General features: G+C 46.6%; 1 protein-coding gene and 1 long non-coding RNA gene across 3 annotated transcripts in view; one reads left to right on the top strand and one right to left on the bottom strand.

Annotated features, from left to right (window-relative positions):
* Plxna4 (plexin A4) overlaps window positions 1-22,453 on the bottom strand; it is a 433,053-nt gene that overhangs the window by 269,670 nt on the left and 140,930 nt on the right. The gene's annotated exons all lie outside the window — the stretch shown is intronic.
* On the top strand, window positions 4,295-8,510 carry LOC106147793. Its single transcript, XR_001232759.1, has 4 exons — window positions 4,295-4,364; window positions 4,551-4,749; window positions 7,101-7,380; window positions 7,655-8,510. It is a non-coding gene; the product is annotated as an uncharacterized LOC106147793 (long non-coding RNA).

Genomic DNA, 22,453 nt, shown 5'->3' with positions numbered 1-22,453 from the left:
TTCCCATAAGCTTCCCCATTTTCAATATCTACACTGGTCCCACAGACTCTAATGATACATCCACCTCAAAATCTTGGAGCCCATACCTATCAATGGCTCCTGTTTGTGGATGAAACAATCTATTCTCTACCACAGTGTGAGAGCTGAAAGCCTCTGGCAAATGTAGCTCCCCACTCCCTGAAAAGTTTCTGAGCCATGATGGACTCAACCCAAATTAGTTTTCAAGTCCTAGAATAATACAGCCTGATTCTGACAAAGTGTATCTTATCACAGTGACCTTTGCTGTCTATCAATATGAGGCCTTTGTGGGAGAGAACCAGTGGGTCATGTTTTTGAGAATGTGAAGCTTGGATGAGTACTTGTTTGCAAACTTACTATTTGAAATTCAGCAGACACCATGAGCCCAGCAGGGAGAAAGGGAAGGAAAGCAGGGAGCCCTGTTATAATTCTGCCTCTAAAACCAAGCAAAGGCTCCTGTACAAATCCATCATTTTCCTTCCATTGCATAAAGGAAAGTGGGCAGTGATGAGCAAGCAACCGAGTAGGAGGTCAAGGTAAAAGGACACATAGAGAGTAGACGGGTAGAGGGAGGGAAGAAAGGAATAGCAGTGTGTGACGAGGTTTTCATCCTCTATCGAATCTTCCCCTTCGTTTCCTTCAGGCCTGGATTTATTTTTTAATGGCTGAGGCCAGTGATTTGTTGCCATCGATCACTATTGATGTTTTTCAATTATATCCGTGACACTTTTGGCAATGTGTTTGTAAACACAAAGCCTTCTCAGATCTTGCTTCTTGTCACCTTGCCCAGGAACCATCCTCCTCATTCTTCTCAGCTGTCAGTTGAAGGGGTCAGGGTGGGAGCTCTGCGTCCTTGGTCCTAGGACTTTATTCTTTCTCTATTTCTGCCTAAGAGTGAGCATTCCTCATTCATTCCTACTGGGAAAACAGAAATCTTCAAGGGGCAGAAAACTGGGTAGAAACAAGAAAACGGTCTTACCTAGTTCCAAACAGTGTTCCAGGAAGAGCTTACCACAGTGCCTCGGAAGAGAGAAATGGAGCAGAGACGCGTATGTCCACCAGCATAGCTTGGACTTCAATTGCAGACAAATGACCACTCCCCCAAGTGGAGAGTCCTGAGAAGCATGCATCTAGATGTCATTTTACAACAGTAAATGTCCTAGGCTCACTTAGACCATCAGCTTCCCAAGTTTTTTGATTGAATCCCATAAGCAAGAAAAGTAATTTCCATCATGACTGAGTAGATCCATGCACATTTAACTGAAATCAGAATTGAGGAAAAGAAAAGAAAATATTTGAAGAGGAAAAAGAGCTGGACAACAAGTTATACACACTGATATTTTCTGTCCATTCTTCTCTTTTTCTTTCTTTTATTTTTAAACTTTGGTTATGTTCCACTAAGTTGATTTATGGCTGGCTGTTGTGGCCCACAGTTGGAAAAATAATAGACTAGACCAGGGATCGGCAAACTTTTCTGTAAAGGGTGGATAAGAAATATTTTCAGCTTTACAGGCCATACTGTCTGTGTCACTACTTGACATTGCCAGTGTAGCACATGACCAGCCAGAGAGTATGCAAACATGTGCAAGTCTCTGGGTCCCAACAAATCTTTACTTCCATTCATCTTCATCCCATTCATCCATTCCAACATTCATTTTCACATGCCATAAAATGTTATTCTCCTATTGATTTTTTTTTAAAATTAAATACTGTAAAAACAATCCTTAGCCCACAAGCTATGCAAAATCAGGGTGAGCTGGATTTGGCTTGAGGGCCGTAGTTTGTCAGTCTCTAGACCATGTGACACCAAGCAGGGCTGTGGAGTGTTGCCAAGTCCTATTAAAGGGCTGTGACATCCATGAATAGATGCAGGGATGTGGAGAGTTCCAAGAAGCTCTGCTACAGCTGCCACGAGTCAAGGTTGGTCCACCTTGATCTTAGGACTCTGTGTTAGAGTTTGTGTGTTAACATATTTAATCAGTGGTCCCATTTCCCTGGGCTGTGTTCTCCGAGAGAATGTACTTCCTTATGCCATGAATTTCTCATGCACCATTGCAATGTCTCTGTGGTTAGTGATCTCCATGAGACTGTCAGCCAGTGGATTCTTGATGAGGATGGTACAGAGGAGGGCAGGTGCATCCACTCTTTTCACTCCTTTGCTTGGTTCATGTACAGACTCTGCTCCCAAGGCTTATTGTCAGCTGCTGGTCAGTGCCCGGCCTTGGGCTTCAGCCCTGCACTGCCTCATCAGTGAACTCGCCCGCAGCTGCCCCTATGGATGCTCCATACAATAAAAATCCTTTTACTTTCAAAGGCTTATGGGCATAAAATTTACCATTGTAACCATTTTAAGTGTACACTTCAGTGGCTTTTGGTATATTCTCTTTTCTGTGCATCCATCAGCACCATCTAACCCCAGAACCTTTTCATCTTCCCAAACTGAATCCCTATACTCATTAAGCAGCAATTTCCTGTTTCCCTTCCCCCAGTCCCTGGCAACCACCATTCTGTTTTCTGCCTCTACCATTTGGACTATTGTAGATATCTCAGCTAAGTGGAATCATATGATATTTGTCCTTTTACGTCTGGCTTATTTCACTTGTTACAATGCCCTCCAAGTTCATCCACATTGTAGTATGAGTCGGAAATTCCTTCCTTGTGAAGAGTCAGCAAAAGAACTCTCACTTTTAAGTGGCAGGGCCTAAATTTTCCTAGGAAGAGCACAGCAGAGCTGAGTCTTTCTTAATTTCACTACATGAAAGCAAGCACTCTCTGCATGTTCCCCCAGCAATACCTACAGTGGATCATAGTCTATCTCCTTATCATTGCTCTTCCCCTCCTCCTGCTCAATCCTTTCCTCTGTTTAGTGTTGGAGAGAGAAAGAGAGGGCAAGCTTATTTAGGAATGCACCTCTGACTTTAAATCTTAGCTGCTTATTATTAGGTGAAGTTTATTAGCTAAAGTGTTTGACCAGAGCTTCATCTACAAAATGGAAATATCCATGTGACATAATAATTGTAAAAAAGAATGACACAAAAACATAAAACACGAAGCTTAGTATTTAATTCACAGAAAGATAATAATTACTATGAGCCCCACTAATAATGCTTTTCAGAGTCACAGCCTATTTCTAAAATCCTAAGTGAACCCAAGAGACCCTGATAACCTCTTTTTTGAATTACAGCTCATTTGGGTTCAGAGCACTGCCTGCCTGTGTCCCTCATCTAGACTGTGTTCTCTGTGTCTGAAGTAGATCAAATGACGCCTCTAAGATCCTCCCAACAATGAGGTAATGTCTTCAAAGTGCCCAAAGGGTTTCTCAGGAAAGTCGTTGTCAAATGTACACCTGCAGTCACAGACAAATGCTGATACCTTGGGACTAATTCCCTTACTGAATGCTTTGAGTCTTTCACATACCAAGCGTGTCTAAGAAGCTAGAAAATAAGCTTGTGAGCCTGGTACCCACTGGCCTTCATGGTGCATGTTTGGGCTCCAAAGACTGACTTACTTCGAGTCCATGGGTGCCTAATGCAGCCCAAACTGATAATCTGCCTCAGAGTAGCATGGGAGAAAATTAGTGCATATTGGCGATCTGCTGTGTCTTACCAGGATGATATTTCGGCTTTCCCATACATGGGTACTACAAAGAAGCACAGAAGGATACTCGACTTACCAAAGCCATATCACAGGTACATTGTAAGCTGAGCTCAAACCAGGTTTGTCTGCCTCTAGAATCCGTGAACTTTTCCATCTTCCAAACAGCCATTTTTACCGGGACTCATCCTAACTGTCCATCAGTAATCTATCTGGAGGCACTTACATATTGGTCACGTCTAAGAGCCTGGCTCAAATTCCCTTTCTCCCTCCTTTATGACTCGCACACTAAGCAGTGATGTGTTCAGTTGCCAACAGAGTGGCTATTTGAGTTTGCACAGGAAAGGAAAATAACGTTCATTGACCATGTTCCAAGACCCAACCCTGTTCCGGCAGCTTCTGGCCGTATATAATCTCTCTCAACGCTCATAATGACTATATAAAGTGGGTTTTGTTGCTCCACTGGAAAAAGGGCCAGAGGTTCAGTAACTCTGGACACTCCAGGAGATGGACAAATGAGGTGACTGAGCACTCAGGAACTTCTGAAGGTGAGGCTCACCAAGCAAACCCTCTTCCCACTGAAGTAGCCAGTTTTCCCCACCTCATCAGACTCAGGCAGGGGAGAGGAAAGCAGAGCATGGTGGGATCTGATTAAGAACATTCATCATCCCTGCCCCTCTAGCTCCTTGAGGCAGCTCAGAATTCACTGCAGAACTCCTATGCTGTGTTCATCCTCTCCAGCCTCCTCCCAGGTGAGCTCCTTGGAATTAGCCCAGAAGGGACTGCAGCAAGATGGAATCTGCTCTGGGGAGGGCCCACAGCCCCTGCACTGAGCTGCACTTTGCATCGCTTATCTTCTTTCATTTTTACCCTAAGCAGATTGACTCTATCTTTCTATTTTGCCCAATTTGAGCATTATTTCATTTGATTTTTCCCAGCAGACCAAAGCTTGCAAAATAAAGTGATCCTCCCAATCAAGAAGCCAGGATTCAGACCCCGATCCACTCACTCTACAGGCTCCCAAGGAGTTTACCACACTGCTGCTGCTGCTGCTACTGTGGAGAGAATGCAGGCCTAGCCGCCCAACCACACTTCCATCTGGCTTTCCTTGAGACATAAGGGAGCCAAAGAGAGGAGGTGAGAGGCTTGCTGAAAGCTAGTGTCGACAAATGAGCTGAGGGATCTGCCGAATTGTTCAGCACTCCCCTCTCCCACGGCCCGGGGTCTAAATGGTCCTAAGTTCCCTCTCTGAGATTCCATTCGACTCTTTTTTGAAATGAGCAGATAAGAAATAGCCAGCTGTGACGGGCCCTCCCATCCCCCAGCCGCAGAGTGCTTTCGTCCGCTTCCCTGTTTCCTGAATTGTGTCTTCATAATTGTGTTGTTCACATAGCAACAAACAGGGATGGCAGAATGAGAGCCACCAGTACAGAGACCGAAGGGACCTCCTGGCAGTACTCAAGGAGATGTACCACTCACCACCAAGCCCCACATGCCAGGCAGGGTAGTACCAAGGGCAATACCCCCAGGTGGCCCTTCACCTGGGACCATCTCTCAGCACATCCCCTGTGCTTCTAAAGAGGATCCAAAGGTCACCTGAGGCCCTTTAACTTTCCTACAGAGAACAACCAAGATGCCAAATGCAGCCCAGGCCTCCTCCACACAAGGTCCCAGGGGCTGTCCAGCCCCAAGGGAGGAGTGGTAGGCCTCTCACCTACCACCACTAGCACACACTGGAAATACAGTGTTTGTGGGTTTAGTCACTGGTGCTTCTGAGCTATCCTGGATCCCAGGCCGGGGTCATCCCCTAACTTGGAGCAACTTTTGGAAAATAGGCAGATGCAAGGAACCCACTGCCAACTCCCAGGTCCTGAGACAGACTGTGGGTGGAGGGGATAACAAACAAGCTTGGCTGGAGAGCAGCAACTGCCCACCCAGAATCAAGCTGGGGGCATCACGCATCCCAAGGGTGTCTGTTCAGGCTGAGGTCTCCTCTGTGCCATCATAGGGACCAAACTCCTGATGCGATGCTACTCTGGTTGGCCAGAGCTTCCCAGCCTGCATCAGTCCTGCCCCAGGGCTCCTTGGGACTTGCTCCTTCCCAAGGTTGAGGACATCATACACTTCAGACTCTTGACTCAGTTGGTAATTGTCCTTGAAATAGGCAGTCTCCTCCAAGTGCCATGTTCTGCCAGCCTTTGGTTTAGCAGCTATTAAATTCTGTGTGAGGCCTGGCTGGGTATGCTCTGCCTACTACCCATCCTCCCTGATGGTCACACGGTGGGTGTGTGTTCAGGCACTGTGACACCTTTTTGTCCAGGTGAAACAAGTTTTGCCCTGCTACATCCCTCTCCAGACATGCTGTGTGGCATCTTCTCCTGAGACCACTGTCAGATACAGAAGCCCTTTCCTCCTACCCCTCCTAGCTGCCAAGTATGTAAAAGGGCAGGCGTCTGTCCCTGCCCCTTGGAGCTCTACCCATACTCAGGCCATGTCAATCTCCACTACGTCTCCCTTGTGCCGAGATAATAAGGGAGAAAGTTTTTTTCTCCTCCTTCCAAAGTGCAGACCAATTAGCATTTTTTAAATTACCATTGGAGAAATACATCTAATTAGCCACTTTAAAGGAAAGCTTTTTAAAAAAAAAAAAAAGTCATAAATTTCTAACTGCCCACAGCTTGGAGACACTTTTAAAGCTAATTGTGTGTTTCTGGTACTAACAGGGGAATTGGTGAAAGTTAGAAATGGATTTTATGACCTTGAAGGGGAGGGGTGGGGATGGTTGGCTGACCTCTGTAGGCCAGGGAAGGGTTAATGTCTAGGTACTGGATCTGGGCGCCTCCTGGCTCCTCTTCCTCTTCCCTAGCCCCTCCTGCCCAGCTCTGTCCCGCCCCGGTCAGAGGACACGTCTTAGAGCTAATCCTGCAGACAGAGCAGGTGGACAGGCAGACACACCACCAGACAATAATGCAGGGAGAAGAAAAGGGCAGAGAGCAAAGAGGAGAATAAGAGGGAAAGTAGAGAAGAAAGAAACATTTGAGCAAACTGGGAAAGGAGCCATAGCCGACTCCCAGAAGCCTGTTTCTCATTTGTGCTCTCCATTAAACTCTACATCAGTGTGAAGGGGTGGGCTGCTGGGCTGCTCATGAACTTGGGGACTTGCTCAGACTGTTACAAACTGGAGGCAGACAGGGCTTCTGCAGACCTTGGACTTCCTGCCCAGGCTCCTGGCCCTGCTCAGTGGTCCCAAACTCTCTGGCCCTGAAACTGAGGAAATACTTCATAAAGTGCAGGCACAAGGCTCTAGGTGTCTCATTTAGGAGGAAGGCAGCTCCATGTAGTTTCTGATTCCTCCCAGACTCAGTCATGGCCACTGCTGGGGATTGATTCCTGTCACAGGTGCTCTCGGTGGAGGGTGAGGTAGGTAACTTGCAACCGTCAGATCCCCATGGCATCCTGTCACGCTCCCCTTTTCCTTCCCTCCGTAGCGCTGGAGGCTGGAAGCCAGTGAATAGGATAGCTCTGTGGAAAGATGGACAGCTGCCCTCTGCCTGTACCACTCACAGGTGATAATTTCTTGAGCCCACGCCTCCAGCTTTGGACTCCAGCAGAAAGAGCTTCCAATGCCAGCCCATCATGGTGTGGGCATCCCACTGAACTTGGAGAGTCCAGGTCCTGGGGTAGTGCTGTCTTACACCAAGCTTTGCAGCCATGCCTTCTTGAGTACTCATCACACACAACAGGCTTCATGCATGTGTGAAATCAAAGGTAATTCCTCCTCAAATGTTTTCTCAAAGTGAGGCAGAAGGACTGAAAGTTTGAGCTTGGTCCAGTAAACTTAGTGACTTAGCAAGACTCTGTCTTGACATAAAAAATTTAGAAAAGGACTTGGGGTCAGGGCTGGGGGGAAAGGAATGACAGTCTCTCCTGCCTCTGTGGGCTGTTGCCCATTTTGAAAGAGCTCAGATGATTTGTTGGGGAGAAAATGTTCTGTAGCTAAGGGGGCAGCCCTGACCAATCCCATTTCCTCTCCTCTTTCCAGGAAATTCATGTTTCTGCAAGTAAGCAAGAAAAGGCCTGGTGGAAGCGGGCTTATCCCTGACCAAGAAAACAATCAAGGTACAGAGCAGGCCTAGGAAGCCACCAGTACAAAGCTACCCTCTGCCTGGTCTCCAGAGACAGACAAGCATACAGTCAAGTGACACAGGCCTAATAGTGGGGATGTGCCAGGGAGAGTTGGCTTGTGCCTTTTCTGGCCCAAAGAGGACATCCCCTTTGAGGCTAGTCCAAGGATATCCTCCCAGAGACTCCAATTCACCTGCATAGACCCCTGTCAGGAAGACCGCAGCTCTCTGTCTATAGGCCCTCCCTGGCTTCCTGGGTGATGGATGGCTCAAGAGTTGCACATTTTTGTCCTGTCAAGAAAACACAAACAATTCAATACCAGGAGGAAAGGGCCCTATTCCCTGTTGGCCCCTGGAGGAATCCCCAGGGAACTTTACCCACGTCACAGAGGCCATAGAGAAAGGGAAAACAGCTGGGCCTCTGGGACCTGGGAGCAGAAGGTAGATTTATTATTTTGCAATGATTAAACCAACAGTCTACAATTGATTCCTTCTTGCAAAACCCACTGCTCAGGCACAAGAAACAATGCAGGGTGACCTGGGTGCCAGTGGTCACTTTGTCCCTACCCTTACACCCACCCCACCCAGATGCTACCTCTGGTAGACATCCCCACTCTGGCCGGCAGCCAGGTCCTCGCCTACCTCCCACTCCATTCCCCATCTGCAATTGTTTCCAATCATTTTAGGAAACAGCTCTGAGGACAATTAGAAAAGATAACAAGGAAGAATTACATAATTACAGTCCGCCTAGATCTCAGGCACTCCAAAAAATAAAAAAAGCTGAACAGAGTGCAAACAGGGCTCTGTGTGAAGAAAAGGACGGGACTACCGGTGATCATTGGGGTGTGAGGACTGGGACCCTGGCTGGAGAGGGGTAGAACAAAAGCAGCCCTGTGTCCACCTGCTGGCCCAGCTGTGGACTCAGTGTGTCCCAGCCTAAGGCATCAGAGAATGACAGAGGTCTTCCTACAGTGCACATCATCCTATGGTATGGACCACACCACAGCCCAGGCCAATGCCTTGTCCACGTTCAGGCTCCTTCAATGCCTGGGCTAGCACCTAACTGATCCTACCCACTGATAGAGCTGCAGGGTCTCTGTTCTTGGTCAAAACGAACAGGTATTGGGAGAAGTCCTTTAGCACAAGAGTTGGGAATCTTGTTCTGTCAGGGGACAGATAAACAGCCACAGCTTCATGGGCCCCACAGTCTCTGCTGCAACTGCTCCACTTTGCCATCATGGCACAAAAGCAGCCTTAGACAGTGTATAAACAAATGAGCACACTGTGTTCCAGCAAAACTTTATTTGTGGACGCTGAAATTTGCATTTCATACAGTTTTTCACATGCTGTGGCATATTACTTTTTTGTCTTTGGATTTTCCTTTCCAGCCATTTAAAGATGGAAAAACGGCTCTCCACGTGTGGGCTGTGCACAAACAGGTGGCGGACAAGATCTGGACTGTGGGTGGGAGTTTGCCGACTCCTGCTCTAGAGTGTTGCTGGAAGACTGTGTGTGTCTTTCATTATCCCACACCCAGAGTTTAACCATTCCTGACACTGTAAAGCCAGCGGACCCTTGAAAAGAGTCTTCATCATCAGTCTTTACTAGGCCACTCCAGCATGCTGAGCTAATCATCCTAGAAGGTTGTTCAACATCTCTGGATCTCTGAGCAAAGTTCCCAAGGGTAGGCTGAGCGGATGGCCGAGGGGTTTCTCCACTTGGGCAGCAACCCCTCCCAGAAGGAAATATAAGAGGCACTATGTACTGACTTGCTGCTCTCTAGGTAGAGGGTGTACACCCTGTCTGATGTATAAGGTAACAAAAGACCAGTAAGTTGGCTTGTTATGCACACCTCAACTTTCCTCCCACTGCCTCTCCTTTTAGCAACAGGTGGTATCATGCACCTTCATTCATTCAAAAAATATGGAAGGGGCCAAATGCCCATTGCAGCACTGTTCCAGACAGAAATTGAGCTCAGGATATCAGACGCCTACAGATACTAACCGAGTCCCCGTGCAGTTGGTACCTTCAGGCTGAGGACACATTGGAGAGGCTCAGTCAGTGGTGAACAAATGAGTAAATGAAGGTGAAAATGCTTAGTAACATTAGGTAGATCAAATCCCATTCCAGGTGAGAAAAGGAAGAATTAGTGCTCAACAATGAGTTGAGCTCAACCTGTCAAGAGCTTTGGGTGTGCACAGTGGGAGCACAGAGAAAGAAGAGAGAAGAGATGACCCACAAGGGCCTCCGGCATGCTGGAGTCAGTAAGAACAGTGACAGTTGTGCATGCTGAGTCATAATGCAGCACACTAATAGCAGGCTGAGTGCTTGGAGGCCAGAGTCAAGCTGGGATCTGGATTACAGGCAGCCAAGAATGCCGGGCACAGGAGTTGAAACCCCTGTAAGATGTGTCAGAGGTGGAAAGTTTGAGTCTCCTGAGCAGAGGTAGTTGGGTGGCGGTGAGATGAGGAAAACTAACAGGAAAGCAGCAGGGAACTTAAGGACTGGATTCAACAAGGGAGTCAAAGAAGCCCTAGACTAAGGCAGAAGCAGGTGGTTCTGCTGAAGAGTGGCTGTAGGCCTCTAGAAGGAAGTGGACCCCTACAGTGGTTAGTGGTTATGACCACAGAGCCTGGAGTCGGTGGAACTGGGCACAAATCCAGCACTGGCACTTACTCCCTATAAATGGTCCATTCTCCTGGGAACCCAATTTCCCCGTATGTAAAATGGGGGTAATAAATGGAGTGAGAATTGTACAGGATCCTTGTGACATTTAGATGAGATTATATACGTGAAGTGCTGACTGTAGTGCCTGGCACAGAGCAGATGCTCACTACCGCTGTGTGTTTTATACCAGAAGAGCTTTACAATGGTGGGTAAATTCATAACTAGAGAAAATCCTCTCTGAGTGCTGTGATACATACATCATGTTTCTGTATGACCTGGGGTCAAATTCTGTCCACCAGTCAGTCGTTCATTTGGGCCATAGCAGCTTGTTATCAGCAGCAGTGGAGGGGTGGAGTCCACCCATCTCCCAATCCTGGGTGGCAGGACCCTCACCACATCCTCCCAGTCACTCTCCAGTCAGAAAGTAACAACAACAATGAGAAACATCCAGCTCCACACAGGATCTTTGTCAAGAAAGTCCCTATGCCCCACAGACCGCTCACAGCCCCTGACACTTTGTGAGGGAGGCAGGGAGGGAGGAAAGGAGGGCTGACCAAGAGCCCAGTGCCCTCTCCTTAGATCACAGGTGTGTCACAGAGATTGGGGCCAAGACCTTTGACCACAGAAGTTTGGGGAGTCATATTCAAAGCCTCTCAGGAATCCTCATGCTCAGGATTTGGTAGCCAACTTCACGCTAGGAAGTGTGACCTGCTGGGAAAATGATCAGTATCAAAGCATAAAGAGTACAGGCTTTGAACACAGGCAGCCAGGAGCTCTAGTCCTGGCCTTGCTGCTTCCTGACCCTGTGACTGTGCAAACAAGGATAGCAGTTAAATGAGGGAACATGAGATAATGTGTTCTCAGCACAGCCTGCAGCTCAGTACGTAGGACCTCTGCTGTCTTTATAAGAATCTGGAATTCAGACGCTTGACTGAGGGTTTGCTCACCATTGGAGAGGAGGACAGGGCCTCCCTTTGATAGTACTTGTCACAGACCTTCCCTTCTGCTTGGCAGGAAGTGGCTTTAACACAGCCTCCTCAACACTGTTCCATAACTCTGCGGACCCACCCACTCCCAGATGGCTCCCTGTGCCCTGATCCCAGAGGTAGTCCCTACTCTTCCAGGTCCACTTATAGTCTGCCACCCTCACTCCAACCAGCTGGATATCCTGTTCCTGCTTTTGAAGGGCACGTGCCTGGTAAAGGACCCATCTGCTGCTGGTGATGTTCCCTAAGAAGCCTCCCAGCAGTCCTTTGCAACTCCATACAGATCTCATTCCCAAGTGATCACAGCTCCCAAGAGCAAGAATACCAGACAGCAGAAGGACTGGAGATTGGGACAAAAGAAGAAAAGACCCATGTACAATTCCCTACTCTTGCATTGCCATCTGGTTGCTACTGGCAACCAGGCAATCATATTTTTCTAGTCTCAGATATAACCATCATAATCAATATAGAGTATTTATCCCACTCCTTGGTTTCAAGAAACTCAAAGCTTTTCATGTTTGTTATTCTTCCTTCACTAAGATGAGGGAGAGAACGGGGGAGTTCTGTCTGTTGATGGGGGCAGAAGAGACTATTTAACAGAGGAGCAAATCGAGGTGGTGGGCATGCAGGGAAGCTGAGGATCCTGCTGGAAGAAGGGAGAAGTGTCAAAAGTGATGAGCATTTTGGCAGTGCTTTACTCATACTCCCTCTTTTCATGACTTCCCTCTGAAATGGGTTCATTGCTTTCATCTTATAGATGAAGCCTAAACGAGTAGGGTGTTTCCTTTCACAGTCACAAAGATAAAAATGCTGTTGCCTAAACTTGAATTTGGGTCTTTTGAGTCACTTCCGGACTCAGTGTCTCTGCAAATAAATTACAATACACTATTAGAATTATCACATCTCTTATGTGTTACTACCATACTACTGTAAACAGCTGCTGTTGTACATACTTCATACGTCACAGTTGCTTTGAGATGTGTAATTCTTTTCTAGTTCTAGTTAATACTCATACCAAAAAGACAACAAAGACAACAAAAATGGCTAGATTAAAATGCTTGCCTAGGTTGGAAAATTTAGAACTACATTTATTTTCCAAAATTCTATTAACATTCTCTTACTATAATAAAATTGAAAAAAAAAAATCTATCCTTTTGGCTGTAAAACCACTCATCCCTTTCGACAACTATGTGATGGTATCTGTTACTCCAGCAACTGGTTTGATGTCACCTTTTTGTCAAAGAACAGTAATACTAAAAGCATGCCTTTGGGGCCGCTGAAGTGGACAAGTCACACAAAGCCTTCCACCCTAACACCTAGCAAAGGCTCTGGGGCCTTCCTTGCTGGCTAGTGCTACACCCGGGAAGCTGGAGGTAAGAAGACAACAAATAAAACACAACCAAAAGAGAAAGCATGTGACCACAGGCAGAACCGTTCTAAAATAGGATGTTTTTCAGTGTTATGCACAGCGTTCATTTCCCTTCCGAGACAGCACAAACACCATCCAGAGAAGAGAGCAGCTGGCTGGTGTCTGAAACTTCTCTGTTCTCAGAACAGAGGATCAGCTCCATAAAACCTTCTCTTTTTTCTTTTCTCTCACTTAGAGGAATCCCACTTTACCACTTGGAAGTAGAGGGCCACAAACAGAAGATCCAACCTGTGATTCCCCAGACCTCCTTGGCCAATGGTGGTGAACCTTTGGCACTTGTGCCGCTGCCTGGTGTTTGTTATCATTGAAAGCTCTAACAGGTTCGCTGTCACCATAGGCTATGAGATGATGCCCTTGTCTTCCTAAAACCTCACCTGGTACCTCCTTGGTAGTTCTACAAAGAACTACCACATTCGGAAATTCCCTTCATACCCTCATTCTAATCAGCTCAGTAGACAGAATAAAAAATACTCAACATTTTAAAACTGAGGCTAAGATACACAGGGGGAGAAGCTGATGATCCAGATCCCTATGAACTGATGGCCAGAATCTACCAGTCAGGCAGAGCTTGTTCAGCACCTCCTAGGTGCAACTACTATGTAATGCTCCAACAAAGGCCTTTAAACTAGACATGCTGTGTACCACCACACAGCTTTGCCTGACTCCAAGGACACACCCATCTGTTTTCTTTCTCTTCGATGTCTTCTACCCCTGACATTTTGCTTTTGTCTCCCACTACTCATTCTCCCCTGGTATCAGTTTTGGCATCAAGTTTGGCTCTCCCACCACTCACTTTCAATGGTCTCTTTGGTCACAGTTTGCATCTAACTCCAAGTTGCTTGGCTTTCCGGTCACTTCGGGTATCCTAATTGCTGTCCGCGGGGCCCAGCCTATGACGGCATCTCTGCCAGGCCTGTCCCAGTTGCTCAGGTGAGAGACAAGGAGGAGGGAGAGGCAAGTGGACACCCTAGGGCTCCATTGAGCCCCCTGCCCCAGATATTTAGTGAGACTCAAACTGAAGCCTGTGTGTGCTAAGACACAAATCAGTTTCCAACTCCCCTTAATTCAGGCCGTTCTGTGTCTCACAGTAGATCTCAAGAACCATCTCTTCCCTTTATATAATCCTTGCTCCTTTCCCAAAAGCTTGCCATCTGTTGTCTCTTTTTAGCCTCCCAACATCCTTGGGATGATGCAGACAGATCAAGAAATGAGAGCTCCGTTTTGCTGTACACAGGGACACTGAGGCACACGTCCCAGGCCCAATGCTCCCCTGAGTGCTTCACGGCAGGCCATGCTCTCCCTTCAGCTGCAAGAGCTGCAGTGACCTTGACTAAGAGCAGCTGTAAGCCCTTTGTGAGGATGGACCACGTGCCCGAGGATGGTCACAACTTAAGTTCCTACAAAGCTCTTTCACTCTTGATGAGGAACCGAAGTCCAAAGACTCTAATCCCTGCCCTAATCCCTGCTCTACTCTTGGGGCATGCTGGGGAGGAGACAGAGCTGAGGTCCAGGTTAGCAGCTGCCCTGTTTTCCCCCACCCCTCCCATGAAGGGCACAGTGTGGGCCTGAGTCTGTGCTAGTGACGCTGGAACACATCAGCTTCTCTACCAGGCTCTGAGCAAGAGGTACCTGTGCCTTGCCTCAGGCCTGCTGGCCAGACAGAACCGCATTCTCATTTAGCAGGGCAGGGGCATCAAGGCTGCCTGGGATCTGCAGTCCTAACTCTCCGCTGCTGGTCCACAAACCCCTGCTCAATGTGTACCCATAGCCCCAGGGGAAAACACAAGGAAGGAAGGAAAATAACTGAGGTGGGGAGAGGGGAGAGATTCTGAAATCTGGACAACATCAAGAGACTGTTTCCATGACAACCACTCCTTATTATGGTTGCTCAAACTGCAGCCTGTTCTAATCATCCCTGTAGATGAAGCCTCCAGCCAGACCCTACGATGGCCTCCACCCGGCCTGGCACCCTCCTCGGGCAAGGAACACAGGGCTCCTGAGCAACCTTGAAAACCACTATCACACTCTGACTACCCCAATCACCTGCAAAGAAAAAAGACATAAAGGAGAGGTTTGAGATGTAGGCAGAGGTTCTGCTAGGGAAGAGAAAAGAAAAACAGTGTTGAAAAAGTAGAAAGTATAAAGAAGTCAGAGGTGACATCACTGTGGAAGTCATCGTGTTTGCTGGGACCACCACCTGTGTCTAGGGACACTTTTCCTTGCATTAGTGGTTCCCTGAGCATCTATGCGATGTGAGATGCTCTGCTGCAAGCCAGTGTGTGGGTGCAGCTGCCTTGGACACTTCTGCTAAGCCTGCATCCCTTCCCCTTTCTACACCTTAGGATGTTCTCTTTTCCCTGGTTTGCAGCTCCTTTCTCTCACACAACTTCACGCTAAAGTCCAAGCTCAATCTCCGTGTGGCAAAGGCCAGGATCAGTGCCCAGCAGGAAATAGGCTCTGACGGCTTCCCATCATGGTTCAGCAAGTGTTTGGGTTGGAAAGAACTTGCACTAAATGCTCTAGAACCGCTGCTGAAATGATGAGTCTGTGGCATAGGGACTCTCCCCACAGACTCCTCGAGTTCCCAGGCAATGTTTGGTGACTTACAGGTTTTTCTCCACTTCACAGATAGGGCATGGAGGCAACTTGTCAAAGTCACCTGGTGGGTCGGGTGTCAGCCTGGAGATTGTCCCCAGAAAACCCAACTCCTTTCTCTCTGCCTGCTCAGAGCCGCCCCCTCCCTCCTCCTGTGCCCATCTGGCAATCACCCCAACACGCTGCAAATCAGATGACATATGACACATTGCACTCTGTCTCGCTCTGAAGGGAGCCCGTCTATGGGGATAGGGGGTCTGGTTTATATTTTAAACAGCTAGAGTGAAAAACGGGTGGCTGATGAGGTAAGGCCGTGGCAGGGAACACTGTGCAGCTGTCCAGGATAATTACTTGGCTCAGCCATCCTGGAGCCAGAGGCATGAAGCACAGGGAAGGGTCCCTCCATCAATAATAAGCAAGGGGGACAGAACTAGGCGGCTTAGGAATTCCCTCCTTCCACCTGCACCTTTGCCGCAAGTGTCACTGTCACTGGTGGAAAGAGCAGAAGAAGCCAGACGGGTGAAAGACCCAATCAAAGCAAGGTGACCTTTCGCTCCATTTCCAGCCCTTGGAGAGTTCCAGAAAGAGTTTCTAAGTAAATTTCTGAGTTGCTACATGGGGAAAGGGAGCCTTAAATTTTAGGCTCACGAATCAAGAGACCAGAGAGATGCAAAATCAGCATAGGACAGAAATAGGGAAAAGGTCAGTGAAGGGGATATTGAGAAGGGAGAGACAGAGAGATGCTTGCCATAAGCTAGGAATGACCTATCAAAATCCCCATCTCCTCCCTCAAGCCATGACACAGTTCTGTGTAGTAGCTTCCTGGCTCCAATGGAGGATATTTCAGCACTTGAAGACACCTACATTTTTGACCAGCTTAGATGATACCCTTGTAGGAGATGAGTAGAGCCATTTCACATGGATTTTCCTGGGCTTCCCGGCTGCGGTGGCCTCCAGTCACTCCATCTCCACAGGAGCAGCATTTCTGGAAGGAGAATCCCCATTCTGACCTTGGACCGACCTGATGGGTGGGAAGCAGCATGGCCAAGGAGTATCCTTGCAGGTTTTCCCTTCCTTTGTGGCCTGAGTTCTTGGATGAAAATGGCTACTAGCTACCCCTCTGAGCAAGAGAATCTAACTCAGCCACCCCATCAACTAATGCAAGCCATCTGTCCTACTCTTGAGAGACTCTCCAGAAGTATAATGGTCAGGATGTAGAGCAGACAAAGATCCTAAAAAGTTCATATCTTTGACAGTTTTTCTCTTCCTGGTGGTCCAGAGCTCAATCCATTAAAGAACATGATGGAAATGGACTTAACTCCCAAGAGGCAGAAATCCAGTAGGGGAGGGTGTGATCAGTGACCACTGTGTGTGTGTGTGTGTGTGTGTGTGTGTGTGTGTGTGTGTGTGTGTGTGTGTTCACATAGACACACATTCTCACTAATGAAATTGTAATAACTGGCAATGTGTGGGTATACATGTAAGAGTTAGGGGAGGCTGTGGGTGTGAACATGTGAAAGTCAGGCTCACAAATGAAAGGAGAGCTGCATGTAAGGCACAGAAAGCCACCAGATCCATCCTCTGCACCTTAAGATCCTTAGCCTGCTGTCACCTAGTTGGTCTCTTTAACCTCCGCCATAGCCAACAGTCTGTCCCCTATTTCCCTAGCTGGGCTGACCCCACACCACTCGCTGTACACAACCTGACAACACATAGCAGCACAGAGGGGAGTTTTGACGTGGGTGCCCACACCTACAGCCACTGCCACCACTCTGTGCAGACTGGGCAGGCAGGAGGGCACGGGTGATCAGAGAGGGCAGCCCAGCAAGCTAGGGCTCTCACTCTCACACCAAAGGGAAACCACTCTCTCCACTGAGGAGTTGAAGAGGAGGTGGAAGGTGGAGTCAACAGCAAGCAAGAGCAGGCCCAAGGGTTGCACAGAGGCAGGCTGGGAGAAAGCCCGAGTAGGTGGCTGGAGCTGCATCCTGGGTGTGGTTGTACTCATGGAAGAAGGAGCTGGCCCTGAGCGGAAAGCACTCTGAGAGGGAGGCCAGTGACAGCTTCCCAGAGGCTGGTCTTTAGTGCACCCAATTCAGGAAAATCTCAGCACAACTTAGAGGTGTACAAGCATGACTGCAAGTTTGTATACATGTCAAAAGCATTTCTGTAAGCTCAGTTTCAAATATGGTAAGGACCACAGCACCTAGGTAAAATATCAGCTTTAAACTATCTAACCACCTGGAGCTTTGGTTTCCTCATCTAGGACATAGTGATTATATCAAGGAACTCTTACAGAGGAGCTTTTATGCCATAACCCATGAAAACCCAAGTGCAGTGCCTGACATTAGTAAGTGTTCAGCAAACAGTTATTTGCTTTATCATTATTGTCCAACCTTTTCCTATCATCTAGGTCTAAAATAACATAGTAAAAATGGAATATTAGCTAGCTAACCAAAAAAACTGCAGTTGTTATTAGCTAGCTGACCAAAAAACTGCTAAGTTCTCAACCACATACTAAATATTTCTATAAATTATCACTCTAGCTAAATAATCCCCGTATCAGTCTAGCATATAGCTTAAAGTATCTTACGGTGTGGCAGGAAAGCAAGGGTTGATATTAGACTGTGATAGCAGACTACTTTTTCCACTTGCTAGCAAATGGATTGGCTTAGCCCAATGTCTAGCACATACTAACAATTTAAAAGATGCTAAAAAAAATTAACCACAGTTCTGTGGAGTTTCAGAGGAGCTTAATATTGACAGTTCTGTCCTTTGTCTAATGGTTTCTTCAAGAATCCTTTGAATAGTGGTTATACAGAGCTGGGGAGTGGGTTGGGTGGGTGGGGAAAGAAGTTGTTAGTCACCAGATACAAAGTCAGACAGGACAGATGAGTTCTGGGGTTCCGCTGCACAGTGAGGTGCTGTGGTTAGTGACAATGTGCTATGTACTTCAACATAGATAAGCGAGAAGATCTTAAATGTTAACACAAAGAGATAAATATCTCAAATGATGGTTATTTTAATTACCCTTATCATTCTATAATGCACACATGGATCAAAATCTCACTAGGTACCCTGTAAATATACATAATGATTGTCAATTTCAAAAGCTACAAAATTAGTCCTTATGACTGTCAGCATATCAAAACAAAAATATCTGCTCTAAATAAACTGACCACTGTGAAACAGTAAGCCACTGATGAGTTAACAGCTTTGTATGAAATCCACAGTCATATTAATCTTCAATCAACACTGAGGTGAACTGTCACATCCCTTTTAAACTCAGACAGCAAGTACTAATCTGCAGCTATTACCACGTACAGCGTGCTTACTATTGGCAAGAATGTTAATGGTCCCTGCTTCATTTGGGAGCCCTGGTATTATTCACAAACGAACTACAGCTCTTGTTTTATGTCTGACCTGGAGGAAATTGTGAAGCAGAAAATAGTCTCAGCCAGCTCCAGCTGTCCTGACACTCGTGTCTCAGCTGGCAGGTGCAGAGCTTCAGGCATGCGGCCCACAGATGCAGCAGGTCTACCTTGAAGCCACAGCAGCCGGTACTCACCAAAGTCAAGTCTGGAAGCTTCTGACGATCACCCAGCCCTTCTACTAACCTTTCAGGATGCGTGACCACTCACAATTTAGAATCATACATACACATACATATATGCACACAGAGATATGTATGTACATATATATCACACATACATGCATTTACATAAACACTCATGTACATTTGCATACACATGCACATATACTCACATATAGACATACATATCAAAGCGTGGCTTCCCTTCCTGTTCAACTTAGGTGACACATGTGCTAAGGATGTTTGTGGCAGAAGGGGCATTTTCTGTTGTTCAAACAGCTTCTGGAAGCAAATATTTCCAAACCACTGGTTAATGGGAAAGCCCTGAGCTCAGAGGCTCATGCAAGAGGTGGCCAACCAAAGTCTGTGCTCATAATTCCTCTCTCTCTTCCCTTTCCCTGAAGCCACTAGCAAATGTTTTGTCCACAATTTCCTTTTTATCCATGGTTCTCTAGGCCTTGCTGACTGGGAGATTACCAGGGTGAGAAGCATCTGGTTCCTGACCCCAGAAAATTTCCTAAAGTCAAACGACAAGTAGGGTACCTTTTGAAGCTTTATGGGATTAGGGTAAATGCTTCTGGCTAGCTAACTGGAAAACCTTACTCTGTGTGTGTGTGTGTGTGTGTGTGTGTGTGTGTGTGTGTATGCATGTGTGGATATGTGTTGGTTTGTGCCATGCAGTCATCAGAGACCACAAATTTATCTTCATAGTGGGGTCAATTACATCCACCCACTTCCCACAGGTGAGGTAACCAAAACTGTGTTGATCTTCAACTTGTAGGAAAATTCCAGGATACCTGTGTTCCAGAAGTGAGCCCTGGTTTACCTTCTCCACTGCCTTGCACAGACAGATGTTGCCCGGACTAACACCTGAGAGGAAGTTCTCAATCCTTTGACATTGCCACCTCTTGCATGCAGCTGTCAAATTGCACCAGATCAACCAGGCATAGCAAGCAACACTGTGACACACTGTGTTGGAACTCTGGAAAGTTCTCTTTCCCCATGCCCAGCCCCCGGCCTTGCTGTGGCCTATGCTGCTGTCTTCAAATTTACCATCCCGAAACCACTTAAGAGAACCTGACAGGCAATTTATTCTGTGGCAGAGGATAGCAATTTCATTGTCCAGAGGCAAGATATCCAACTGCATCAGAAAATCTGTACACTCCTGAAACACAGGTTTAATATGATAACAATTCCAAGGGTGTGTGGTCATAATCTTTCTGCTCTTTCCTTAAAGCTGCGAGCAAATGTTTTTACACAGCTTCCTTTTTAAAAGGTCCACCAACTAACTGCCATTGGATAAATCAAATATTTCACTGTAAAGGGTGATTACTGGGCACTTATTTGCAGAAAGAACTAAATATAGGGCCCAGGGCATAGGGACTACTATGGGACTTTTGCCCATAACAGAATGCTCTTAACAATTGCATCTGGCTCACTTTGCAGCAGTCCTGGTGGGATCTACAAGGCCTTACGTGGGCACCTGGTATAGACAGGAACAATGAACAAAGAGGGCTGACAAACAGAAAAATGATTGTTTAAAAAGCAGAGTCAACATCACTATGCACTTATTTTTACAAAATATTCTGATAGCTGTTCTCATATTTTATTTGGCAAAGTTCATGCAATGTAAGTAGTCCATAATTATTTATTTGGCATATATGAATAAAGTCAAGGCTTAGAATACTGCAGTCCTTGCTTCCTCAACTCTCGTATAGGAATAGTGGACCCTAAGTTCTTCCAGTAGTAAAGAGTAATGTATGGCCTAAGTTTACAGGAGGAGTTTCGATCTGGGAGAAAGCTAAAATTTAAATCCCCTGAGTCTAGTCCCAGATGTTCATCCCTGCTAGCATCTGCCCCGTGAGATTGCATCTCCCCTGTATTGCAACAAAATGCAAATTTTAAAGAATATTTCCAAACCTGTCTTTGTCACTGAACTTGCAATGAGATCTTGGATACAATACTTCTTCCATTTTCAATATTTTGGAGGGCTGTTCTGTAAGTAGGGCTGGCAGCATGTTATGGCCATGGTTAATTCTTTCTAGGCTTGTGCTGCTGGACTATAAATGCTCACTGCATTGAACTGAGAATAACAACAAATTCCCTTACTCTCACTGATGTTCCTCAACTAAGAGTATATTGTGCTCAGAAGCCCAGAACATTGCCCATAGATCCCAAGGTTGTAGCACATTTCTATGTACTCATTCCACTAAGCTCAGCTTTTTTGGGTAGTAATGAACAAGAATTCTTTTTTAAGCTTTGCTTTCAGAGTTTGTTTCTTGTCTTTTTTTACATGTCATATTTATATAAAAAAAAATCCTGACTCTACCATATTTGAAAAACCTATTCAGAGAACTAATAATCCTCTTGCTTGGCTGCCAGAGAAATGAAGGTCTCTCAAAGAATGATTTACTCGAGGCCAGCAAAAGCTGATTATCGGAGAAGGATGATCCCAAAGGTAGACACAGTTTATTGAGGCCAGAGGTCTGTCTGGGCTTTACTTTGAAGACTCCCTTTGTGGTAAGGAGTACATATCACCACAGCTCTCAGTGAAGATTGCATGTCAGAGTGACATTCCCGGCCTGCAGTCACTAGACACTCAGAGGCAGAGCTGGGAGGAGGACCCAGATGTTCCACTATCTGCCCATCCTCTCTGGAGGGAGTCCCAGTCCATCACTGACCATCATACTTGACCTTCAGGACCACCCAGGTGATCCAGAGACAAATGGAAAGGACAAATGCAGGTTTGAAGGGGCAGAGAAAAATTATCAATCAGGAGCAAAGAATTAAAGATCAAAGGAACAAGCTTAGTGTCACCAGCTAGGATCTTAGCACTCAGGGCCACAGAGATCTCAGGTGATAGCACTGGGCTATGTTTGCAGGTAAGTATGACACTGAATGTCAATAAGCAGAGAACCAGGGAAAGGGGTGATAAAGCCTGGAAAGAAAGTATCTCCTAGCCCCCAGCATACTTCCACAAGTTATAACAGATGTCCTTTCCACCCCCTTTCTTCTTGGGAATGCCTCAAGTTTCTAACTTTTCTCGAATGGGCATCTTTCCCCACCACCTACTCATCTTTCTGGATTCCAATCTGCTGCTTCTCCACAGGATTCTTCCTGTTCTTTTTCTTTTTTCTGTTAGATGCTGATCTTTGTCCTCCCAAATGTTGTCATTCCATAGTTCTTTGCATTTAATAGGTACTTACAAAGCATGGACAGGGTGCTAGGCTCTGGGCTGAGCATACATATGGAATAATGACCAAAACAGAAGCAGTCCCAGGCCTCCATAGCTCACAATTTAAAGTGAAAAATGGAGGGCTGGGGATTTAGCTCAGCGGCAAAAGCGCCTGCCTGGCATGCGCGAGGTCGTGAGTTCGGTTCCCGGTACCGGAGAAAAACCAAAAAAAAAAAAAGTGAAAAATGGGTATTATATACAGCCGCATTGTCCCCT

Source organism: Chinchilla lanigera, unplaced genomic scaffold (genome assembly GCF_000276665.1).
Source record: "Chinchilla lanigera isolate Chin_1 unplaced genomic scaffold, ChiLan1.0 scaffold00009, whole genome shotgun sequence".
Taxonomy (NCBI): Eukaryota; Metazoa; Chordata; class Mammalia; order Rodentia; family Chinchillidae; genus Chinchilla; species Chinchilla lanigera.
This window is presented reverse-complemented; position numbering and strand designations above follow the sequence as displayed.